This window comes from Uloborus diversus, chromosome 7 (assembly GCF_026930045.1).
Source record: "Uloborus diversus isolate 005 chromosome 7, Udiv.v.3.1, whole genome shotgun sequence".
Classification (NCBI taxonomy): domain Eukaryota; kingdom Metazoa; phylum Arthropoda; class Arachnida; order Araneae; family Uloboridae; genus Uloborus; species Uloborus diversus.
This window is the reverse complement of record NC_072737.1, coordinates 110,475,043-110,484,835: the sequence shown is the minus strand read 5'-3', so window position 1 is coordinate 110,484,835 and position 9,793 is coordinate 110,475,043. Positions and strand designations below refer to the sequence as shown.

The 9,793-nt window shown below is 33.8% G+C and overlaps 2 non-coding genes across 2 annotated transcripts; both read left to right on the top strand.

Moving 5' to 3' along the window:
- The first annotated feature begins 792 nt into the window (after positions 1-792).
- Trnag-ucc (transfer RNA glycine (anticodon UCC)) lies at positions 793-864 on the top strand. The gene has a single exon. It is a non-coding gene; the product is annotated as a tRNA-Gly (tRNA).
- Positions 865-9,068: 8,204 nt separating this feature from the next.
- Trnag-gcc (transfer RNA glycine (anticodon GCC)) lies at positions 9,069-9,139 on the top strand. Its single transcript has one exon. It is a non-coding gene; the product is annotated as a tRNA-Gly (tRNA).
- The last annotated feature ends 654 nt before the right edge of the window (positions 9,140-9,793 follow it).

Below are 9,793 nucleotides of genomic sequence, written 5' to 3'. Positions count from 1 at the left end.
AAAATATGAACATTTAATAGGTTGCAACTTCCCTATTATGCCGAATTTGTGGAGGTTCCAATAACACACTTGCCTTAGCTTGCCGTGTTATTAAATTCTGATAAAACCAGTTAAAACTAGTAGGTGGTAGGGTCACTGAGGTTCCATGTCCCTAAACCGGAGTAAAAGATAAAAAAGATGGAACTAGAAAAAGTTATAAATATATTCGGAGAAATAGCTCTCAAAATGAATAGAACACAAAGGGAAAAGAAAATTTAGTTAATATAGTTCTATAATCACAAATAGACTTCTGAATAGTGAAATACGCGTCCGACTAAAATTGCTTCGGAAATAAACTCCGAATTCATCAAATGCTTAACTTTAACTCCATTCTTAGTAGATCATTATGTAGCACCATTTCAATAACAATATTGCCTTTATTTTATTCTTGTGTTCTTTTATTTTTCCTTTTATGCAAAATTTAATCGTATTTTCACGCAAGAAAACTTTTTTACATTTTTGTGCATTTGGATGTTTTACACAACCATTTACTTCTACAATAATACAAATAACTTGCTAGAAAAAATACAGATAAGCTATTTACAAGTGTAGTGACTAATTCCGTATCTAAGCTTAGGCATGATTAACTTTAACTAACGTTGAGAAAGAATTGCTTGGCGAAAAAGACCTTTTTCGTCTAGCGCAAGAGCGTTTTGAGAAAATTTTTAACGCATTTACAAACTCCAGACAAATGAAAAAGTTTGTAACCTATATCACGGCTAGAAGATAGTTTTGGTTTTGTGTTAACCCAAAGCGTCGGTGGTATAACGGTTAGCATAGCTGCCTTCCAAGCAGTTGACCCGGGTTCGACTCCCGGCCGACGCAGCTCTTTTTTATTTGGGAATTTAGTTTTTGTTAATTTTGGCTTTAGTTATGAAAATTCAGAATTAAAAAAAATATATTTGCCAAGAGAAGACACATTTTGATAAGAATTTGTTGAGCCTTTCTTAGCGAATTGCAAATTTTGTCACCACCTCCCTTACCATAAATGGCACTTCTGTATGTATGTCAGGGGTAAGCTTCAAAATTACTGGACCGATTTTAACCATTTTTTCACAATTGATAGCTACATGCTCAGGAAGCAACATAGGCTATAATTTATTTCTAAAAAACTTAGTTTAAAAAAGTTACGATGGAGAACAGTAAATTGCATGTAATTTCCCAATTAACTGATTAAACATAATACCCATCGTTACAAAAATTCTTTGCCTTACAACAGCAATATTAAAAGCTATCATGATAAAAATAATGAATCAAGGCTTCTCTGGAGCAAGCATGAAATGTATTGTTTCCTTAGGATTTTATCCTCATCTGAATTGATTATTGAAGAAAGGGCATAGGTCACATTTTTTTCAAAATTGAGTTGGCTGTGGTTTTTACATATTTGTATGTAGAGACATCGACATGTGTAGCAGGGAAGTCATTCCTTGTACAACAAAGCACTTTATTTTGGGGCCACATTTTTCGCTTTGTGGAGAAAGGGCACTAAATGCTTCCCTTTTTGCACTAAACGCGAAGAAAGATAGTAAGGCGCAGTGGCAAGATCATAGAAGAACCAGATTTTTTGGCGTAATGATTAAAAACAAATAACTCCTTTGATCTAGCCTACTTTCGGTAATGGTAGGTTTGTCAGTTCGGGGGGGGGGGGAGCGGGGTTCAAAATCACGGAATTGGTATGAAATTCGCTAATTTCTCAGAGGTTTTATTAAGATCATTCTATTAACTGCGAAAAAACTGTATGCTTTCAGTGAGATATACGCTGGTCAAAATAAAAACAACACTGCAGGAGAATTTTTGTAGAAATAATACTGAAGAAATTTAACAAAATTGCTGATGACTTTCCTCTGAGAGGACATTTGTTTGTTCTTTGCGACCGGGATTTTGGGACAGTAAGAAGAATGTTAAACAGATATGGCAGATTATAACCATGTGAAAGCCAATCTCGTATTAGTGAAATCCTGAAATTACATCAATATTCACCGTCAAATTTGTTGAAAACAATGAAATTTGTAACTGCTAAAACTGGTGCCCTTCATTTTTTAAGAGGACTTATTTCTCAAATTGAGATTTTGGAAAAAGATTTTATTGGGCGACAAATGTTTTCAATTATCAACATTCAAGATGTTTAAATATATGATAGAACATCAAAGGAACGGTTTCAAGCTAGCATTTCATAGACGGTTTTCAAGAGAATATTGCAAAGTAACGTTTGTCGGCTGAACTGCCTTTGCCAATATTGAGTATAAAAGGAAAATTTTCATATTGTTGGATGAAATAACAAATATCAAGTTGATTATTGAGTGCAAATTTGAACATAATCATACTAATAAGTACATGGTACTCGGTACACAAAACTAGACAAAAGAAGGATAGAAAAAAAGATTTCCATAGAGGATGTATTTGATGAATATGAATATAGTTTTATTACACACGTAAAACTTTTATTTTTATCTCAGTTTGTTAATTTTTGTATTTTTTTTGTGACACCAATCTTTATTATTTCACTTAAATAAGACGAGAGAAAGACTAAAATACACGATGTATTTTCTTAAGATAATGACTTTATGAATATGGACTTCACTAATTATTTTTGTCACTTATTTATAGTATTTTTTATTGTCATAAATCAGTTTGAAACAAATTTGTTTCACTTGATTTACATTTTTATCACTCTAAACAAGTCTTTCAGGATATTTATTGCAGAAAGGGCATAAGACTTAATTAAAATTTAAAAAAAAAAAAAAATTCAGTGACGGAAGGAAACGTAATTTAAGGTGAGGCAATGATCCTACTTGTGGTTAGATTAGTCATAAAATTTTTCGTAAAATTTACTTCACGTAAAATTTACTTACTAAATGAAATAATCACTATTTATTGATTCCTGAAAAGTTGCATTAGTTGGACTTATGCCCTTTCTGAAATAATCGATTCATCTATGCCAATAATCGATAACGGAACTAAGTAAAAAGACAATTGATTTTTGCAACAGCTGGAAAATAGAAAGTGCTTATTGTCAAAAACTATACACAGGCATGCAAAATTCGGGTCATGAAAAAGTGATTGTACGGTAATGAGTGATTTTTATTCTATTGGGTGCGCTGATTTCAAAAATGACATCCATTTTTCTCAATCACATAAAAGATTTCCACTAATTTGTCTGTAACATATAGGCAGAGAAGCCTATTTTTCCCTATTCTGAGAGAAAGAGTCTTTTAAAAATGTGTTTAAATTTATTACCTACAAACGAGTTTCTTCATTAAACATACAATTGGAAATCAGTTACTAAATACATATATTAATTTCATAGAAATAACAGCATAGTAATAATTAATCATAACGATTCAATTATAACGTAAGGCAATCTTTTCAACTGGCGCTGTTTCTGCAGCCAAAGACTACGTAATAATGTTTCTCGGCTTTCATTTTACAATGTAACCGAAGTATCGCAATTAAAAGAATCTTTAAAATTTCTGTTAAAATGTAAAATAATCCACAAACTAAATTAGGCAAATCTATAAACAGCACAAAAACTTCCATTAGTTTGTTATTGTGCACAATTTCAAATACTGGCGAAGTTTTACTACTTATTTCGCAAGAAAATGTTTGGCATCATTTTATGGTCACCAAAAATCTCTCAGTATTTGGCAACAATATCTCTTTCACGAAAATTAATAACATACAGTTTCACAAAGTAGGAAGGGGGAGCATTTTCCAAGGTATCCCAAAACGATTACCGTAAATTTGATAACATTTTAAATCGCACCAAGAACCCACAATAATTGAAATTTCCTAAAATAACTAAAGCAAGTATAGTGGGATTACGGGCGGCTACATTTTCAAAACCGTTTGTATTCCAATATTTATGTAGAAAAAGTTTTATGTTCAAAAAAAAAAAATAAATAAATAAATAAATAAATAAATAAATAAAAAAAGAAGAAGAAGAAGAAAGAAAGAAAGAAATATTAACTGATAAATCGTTTTAAACAAGTGACATTTCATATTTTGGAAATTCTTCAAATATTTATATGCTTAAATGTCGTGCTTTCGTTTTTCTAACTGAATACTATTTTGTTCTTTTTACTTATTGCTATTTTACTTGTATGGGTAAAGAACAAGCTCAATTTTTAATCACATCAAAGCGATGCGTTTTGAGTTCTTTTAGTTAAAGCAGAAAACGAATGAAAGTAGCGATTGTTTATCACAATTATTACTGACCCAGGCAATGCCTTGTATTTTTGCTAGTTGATCAAATAAATCACAAATGAAGGATAAGAAATCTTAGTTTTGTGAAAGCAGAGCTAAAGAGCTGATGTGTGCATCACATAACTTCCTTTTACTCCAATTTAATGTCATTTCCCCATTATTGGCAATTTTAATCTGATTCAATTGTTTACTTTCTAAATATCACCAACAGTGGACAAATTAAAACCAAATTTAAAAAAAAAACTAAAAAAAAACTTGCAAAATTAGTCGCCAAGTTGGCGATAAAACTTGGCGACCAAAAGACTGGCGATACATTGCCTAGTGTCCGACAAATTACACCACACCTTGAGTTTACATCTAAATTAACAATGATTTCCCCCCAAAAGGAGGCAAAAGAACCCCCTTAGGAACATCCGAATGCAACCAAAAGGGAAGGTGCACAACTAGACCCCACTAGCAGTCTAAGTACCAAATTTCAACTTTCTAGGACATTCCGTTCTTGAGTTATGCGACATACATACACACATACACACATACGCACATACATACGTACATACGGTCGTCACGAGAAAATTCGTTGTAATTAACTTGGGGGTCGTCAAATGGATATTTCGGGTGTCTGTACGTTTCTAGGCATATATCCACGTGTGATCGGGTCGAAAAAAAATACTCAACATTCATTCAGGGGTGAGAAAAATGGAAATTAAGGCCGATTTTTGGGTGAAAATTTTTTTGCGAATACAATACTTCCTTTTTTGTAAAAGGAAGTAAAAATAGTTCTCTCATAGTTTTATTGAAGCAACAGCGATTGCAACAACATTTGCCGCAAAAAAGTTTTGTTGCGGCTGTCAAACTTACAGCGCTGTCTGAAGTGACGCGTAGTGCAATCAACATTTAATAGTTCTTTGGTTGGAAGTGAGTTTTAATAATGTAACAAAAAAAAAAAAAAAGCCATGAATAAGCAATTAGTATCATGAGAGATGTTAATGAAATGAACCAATTTTGAACGCAGAAAATCTACAAATAACTTTTTGGCGCAGTCACAATAAGTTGGAATGCCCTATATTTACCAAATTACTAGTAATATTAAAATTTGCACAGATTAAGAATAATGGTGAGTTTTTAAGAGCAGGAAACAGGTTTTGAAAGTTGTGAGAAATTATTATTTTTATACTTTGGTACAAGTACGGATGACTACGTTTTAAACTTGGAATTTATCTATCTCAAATGATGTCATAGCGTAAATCATGGTCCTTCGACTGAAAGTTGTTTTTGATGGCAGACTAAAAAGTGCCAACTCAAGAGCAATTAGTGCCATGAGGGCATGTTAGTCAAGTTATGCGTAGAACCAATAGCTTTCATAGAAAGTCTGCGAATGAGTTCATACCAGTCGCAAGTTGAGGCAATGAGAAGCAAAGGGACGCAATGGAGATAACCAGACTAAATGTTAGGAGAAACTCTCCTCTGTTTTGGGAAACGTTTCTAATAACAGCCTACCTAGGATCTGAACTTTAAACGCGTTTTACTCAAAACTTTAAAAAGCCCAGTTACACCCCTTTTGCTTCTCACTGTCTCAATCGGTCTTGAAATTTACCCTGCTGGAGAATAATATTGAATTTTTAAGAGAAGGGAGTAAATTTTGAATGGTTCGAGATATTATTAAGCTTTTTTTTCCGTAGATTGGCAACAAGGACTTTTAAACGTGTAATTTATTTCAAAGGATGTCTTAGTACAATCAACAGATCATGGTCCAGCTGAACGCAATTTTTGATCAACTATCAAAGTAACCTCTGACCCTCAAACAATGAAGGACTGCGTGCCAGGCGCCTTGCCTTCAGAAGACAACACAATAGATGGAGGTGCCATCTATGGATAGTTCGAGAATTTAGAACCAGGCCAGGAGCCGAATAACTTTCTGGCCTGGCACCCTCAGAGGCATCGTTTCACTTGGAGGACATTGTGACCACGAGCATATTTAACGTCGCCCAGTCACCATTAATGACGACGGTGGATCTTCGACCAGCGAGGATCGAACCCGAGACCCTCCGACCCCAAGTCCAATGCCTTACCGATCAGGCCACCACGGCCCCAGCAGTTTTCGATGAAGGAAGAAAATTGGCCAATTAAAAAGCATTTCTAATCATGAAGGCGTTTTATCAAAAGCGTATATAGAAAATTATTTTGGGAGGAGCCCAAGTACTATGAAAGATTTTCAAATATAAGCTTAAAAATTTTAAATCCTTATTTACGTTGAGTGGTTTTGAGCTTGTTTTGAGAGGGTTCAGTTCCCCTTCTGCATGTTAGTCAAATTATGCGTAAAACCAATCAAGTGCGTAGAAAATCTGTAATTTATTTTTTTTCTACTCACGATCGATTGGAATGCCTTATAACTACCAAATGACTGGTAATGTTGAAATTTGTTTAGCATAAGAATAATAGTGAATTTTCTGGTGAATGGTGAAGAGAAGGAAATAAATTTTAGACGTTTTTGGAGATTTTATTGTTTTTTTTTTTTTTTTTTTCATAGATAGGTTTTACGTTGATGATCGTGTTTTAAACTTGGGTTTTATCTCGAATGATGTAATGTAATCAATAAATCACTGTCCTTCAGCTGAACGTAATTTTTGATGACGAAATAATAAGTGGCAATGAATAAGCAATTGGAATCATGAGCACATCAAATTATGTGCAAAAATAACGACGTGCAAAAAAAATCTGTGAATATTTTTTTGCCAGAGTTGTAATTGTTGGGAATGTACTATGAATATCATTGGTTGTCAATATTAAAACTTTCTGACTTGAAAAATATTGGCCCCTTTTTAAGAGAGGGAAATTGTCACCAAGGTGGAATTGACTGATTCGATAAACGCATAAGGATTGGAAACGTGTTGTCGTATCACGAAATACGATATGAATTTTCACAAATAAAGAAACTCACGGTCACCACATTTGGCGACTAAGATTTGATTTTTTTGGTAGCTATTTTTAACGAAATGGTCGCCTGTTGGTGACTGGCGACGACTGATCTAGAGCAGAGCTGGGGAGGAGGGAAGGCAATATGGTAAGTGTCCATGACAAGGATTAACTTTTTTCTATTGTAATAGAAATTAGCGTACACGAATGAATGAATTAGTGTACACGAATGGTATACTAAGATACATTTTCCTAAAAAAATTGTACAATTCTGATAAAATATTTTTTTTTAATGAGTTCAAAATATATTTCGTAAACTGTTTGGAATTTCGGAATAGATATCTTGTTATTAATACACGGAAAGGGAACTGTATATTTCTTTCAAGCAATGAGAACTTGTTGTTCCTCCTCCAAACTCGACTAAAATTCTGTGGAGTCAGTGTCGGAGTCGGACTGATTTTGGGGTTAAGGAGTCGGAGTTGATCGAAAACATGCCGACTGCGACTCTGGGGTTTTTTTATTTCTTAAATTTTCTATGACTCTCCTTGCATTTTTTAAAAACTGACTACCTATTAATTTGATTACATGCTACTAATAAGAAAATGCTTGTCCTTGTGGCAACCAGCTGGCTTGATTGTTTATCGAGCTTTCTGTAACATCTACCTGCGCCGTATCCTAGTTTGCTTATTTTTTAACTTTATTTAAGTCATAGCAACTGTCAGCAAACAGTTTTGTTGCCTAACATTTACTAAGTAATCACTTTCAAGTAAAAACAATTTTTTTTAAAAAATCTCGATATCAGTTATAAAATAATAAAAGGAATGTATGAATCGCTTGAGCAAGTCGGAAAACTTCTGAGGGTGCTTGGTAAATTCAAAGAAGTATTTGTTGGCTTGGCCTGAAAGCGCAAAGTCAAAAGATCCGATAAAATTAAAATGTTTTTTTTTTTTTTTTTAATCTAAAGACTTTATCTGAGAAAGCTTGGTTATCATTAAAAAGTTCAAAATAAAATCAATACATGATTTCCTGGTTACAACACTCAATAATAGTAGTTAATCCTAAAATCTTCTTATTAAAGATAATTCTAAAGCTGTCAACAAAACTAAAATTAAAAATTGAGCCAAGAAATGTAGCTATAGTAAAAGATATTCACACAAAACTATATACCACCGCATTTTGGGTAAAATTTGCTCCAAACGTACATGTACCCGACCTTTCCCCGCAATATAGTGCAATATTTTCGTTGACATTTTTAAGATGAAATTTAAGATTTAGGGGGATATTATTGGAGACATTTTTCAGAATTAAAGTATTTCAATTTTTATAAACATTGAGATTAAGTTCAGGTGGTACCCTCAAACATTAAGGGGAAGGTTGAACATTAAAGTTAACCTCTTTAAGTTAGACATTAAAGGGAAGCAAATTAATCCTATTCAATTTTTTTTTAGAAATGGAATTTTTAGGTAATATCTCTTAAGAAATCGCAACTATTGGATGATTTGGTTTTGGAATTGAATTTCTAACGTTGTATGCATTTTAGGTTTACGGTCAAATATAACGCGAAAATTTCATAAAAAGAAATTAATATTTCCAATCTCTGTTTAAGGGTCCACCCCCCCCCCTCCGATGAGGAAAGGGGATTTGGAAAAAAAAAAGCCGGAGTCGGTGTCTGACGTTTCAATATCCTGGAGTCGGAGTCGGAGTTGGCAATGTTTCTTCCGACTCCGCGGCCCTGCTAAAGAGGCACTCGGCGTGACGAAGTTAGCTTCACCGCAAGCACCGGAGGAATCTTTCCAACTATTTGCTTAGCTTATTCATGACTTCATGTGTTATCTCTTTTCCATGAAGAGGATGATTCCTTTATGTAGGACAATTCGCGTGCTTTGTTTAAATGCTCGAACGCATAGCGTGTAGCATCGGTGGTTCAGTGGTAGAATGCTCGCCTGCCACGCGGGCGGCCCGGGTTCGATTCCCGGCCGATGCAAGTTTTTTTTTTTTAATTTGTTTTTTCTTTTTTTCGAAGTTATAAATGAGTAAAGAATCTAATTCATATAAAATTAGTGAAGAATAAAGAAGCCAGTATTGAACTATCGGAGGGACCCAATATTTATCTATTTAGGGACATTTAATGTTTGAAATTTTGCTATGAACACTTATTCTTAATTTTAAATTGATCAGTTTGTTTTACAGAATCTGTTTCGCAATGTAGCGCTATTAAAATTCACATAATATTGCAGAAATAGTTTGAATTGCAATATATACTACAGTCATTATTAACGGTAATAAAAGTACGAAAAATTGCCACAATAACTCATTAATGGTAAAAGATGAAAGTAAAGCCGCTATGCGTTATACAAAGAAGCCTCTTACACTGCCATTTGACCGCCCCCGAAATTCAACATAACGTCCTTAACTCAGAAACGGTACGAGATACATTAAAAAAGTCAACTACTACATAATTTTTCAGCATCATTAAATTAGCAGAGAAAAGATATCTTCCGCACAGAGAGAGAGAGAGAGAGAAGAGAGAGAGAGAAGAAAGAGAGAGTAATGTATAAAATAGTAGAAGCCAAGTGCATTCCAGCTACATGTCGTCGAGTATGGTGGTTGCGCAGAATGACTTCCACGTTCACTAGAA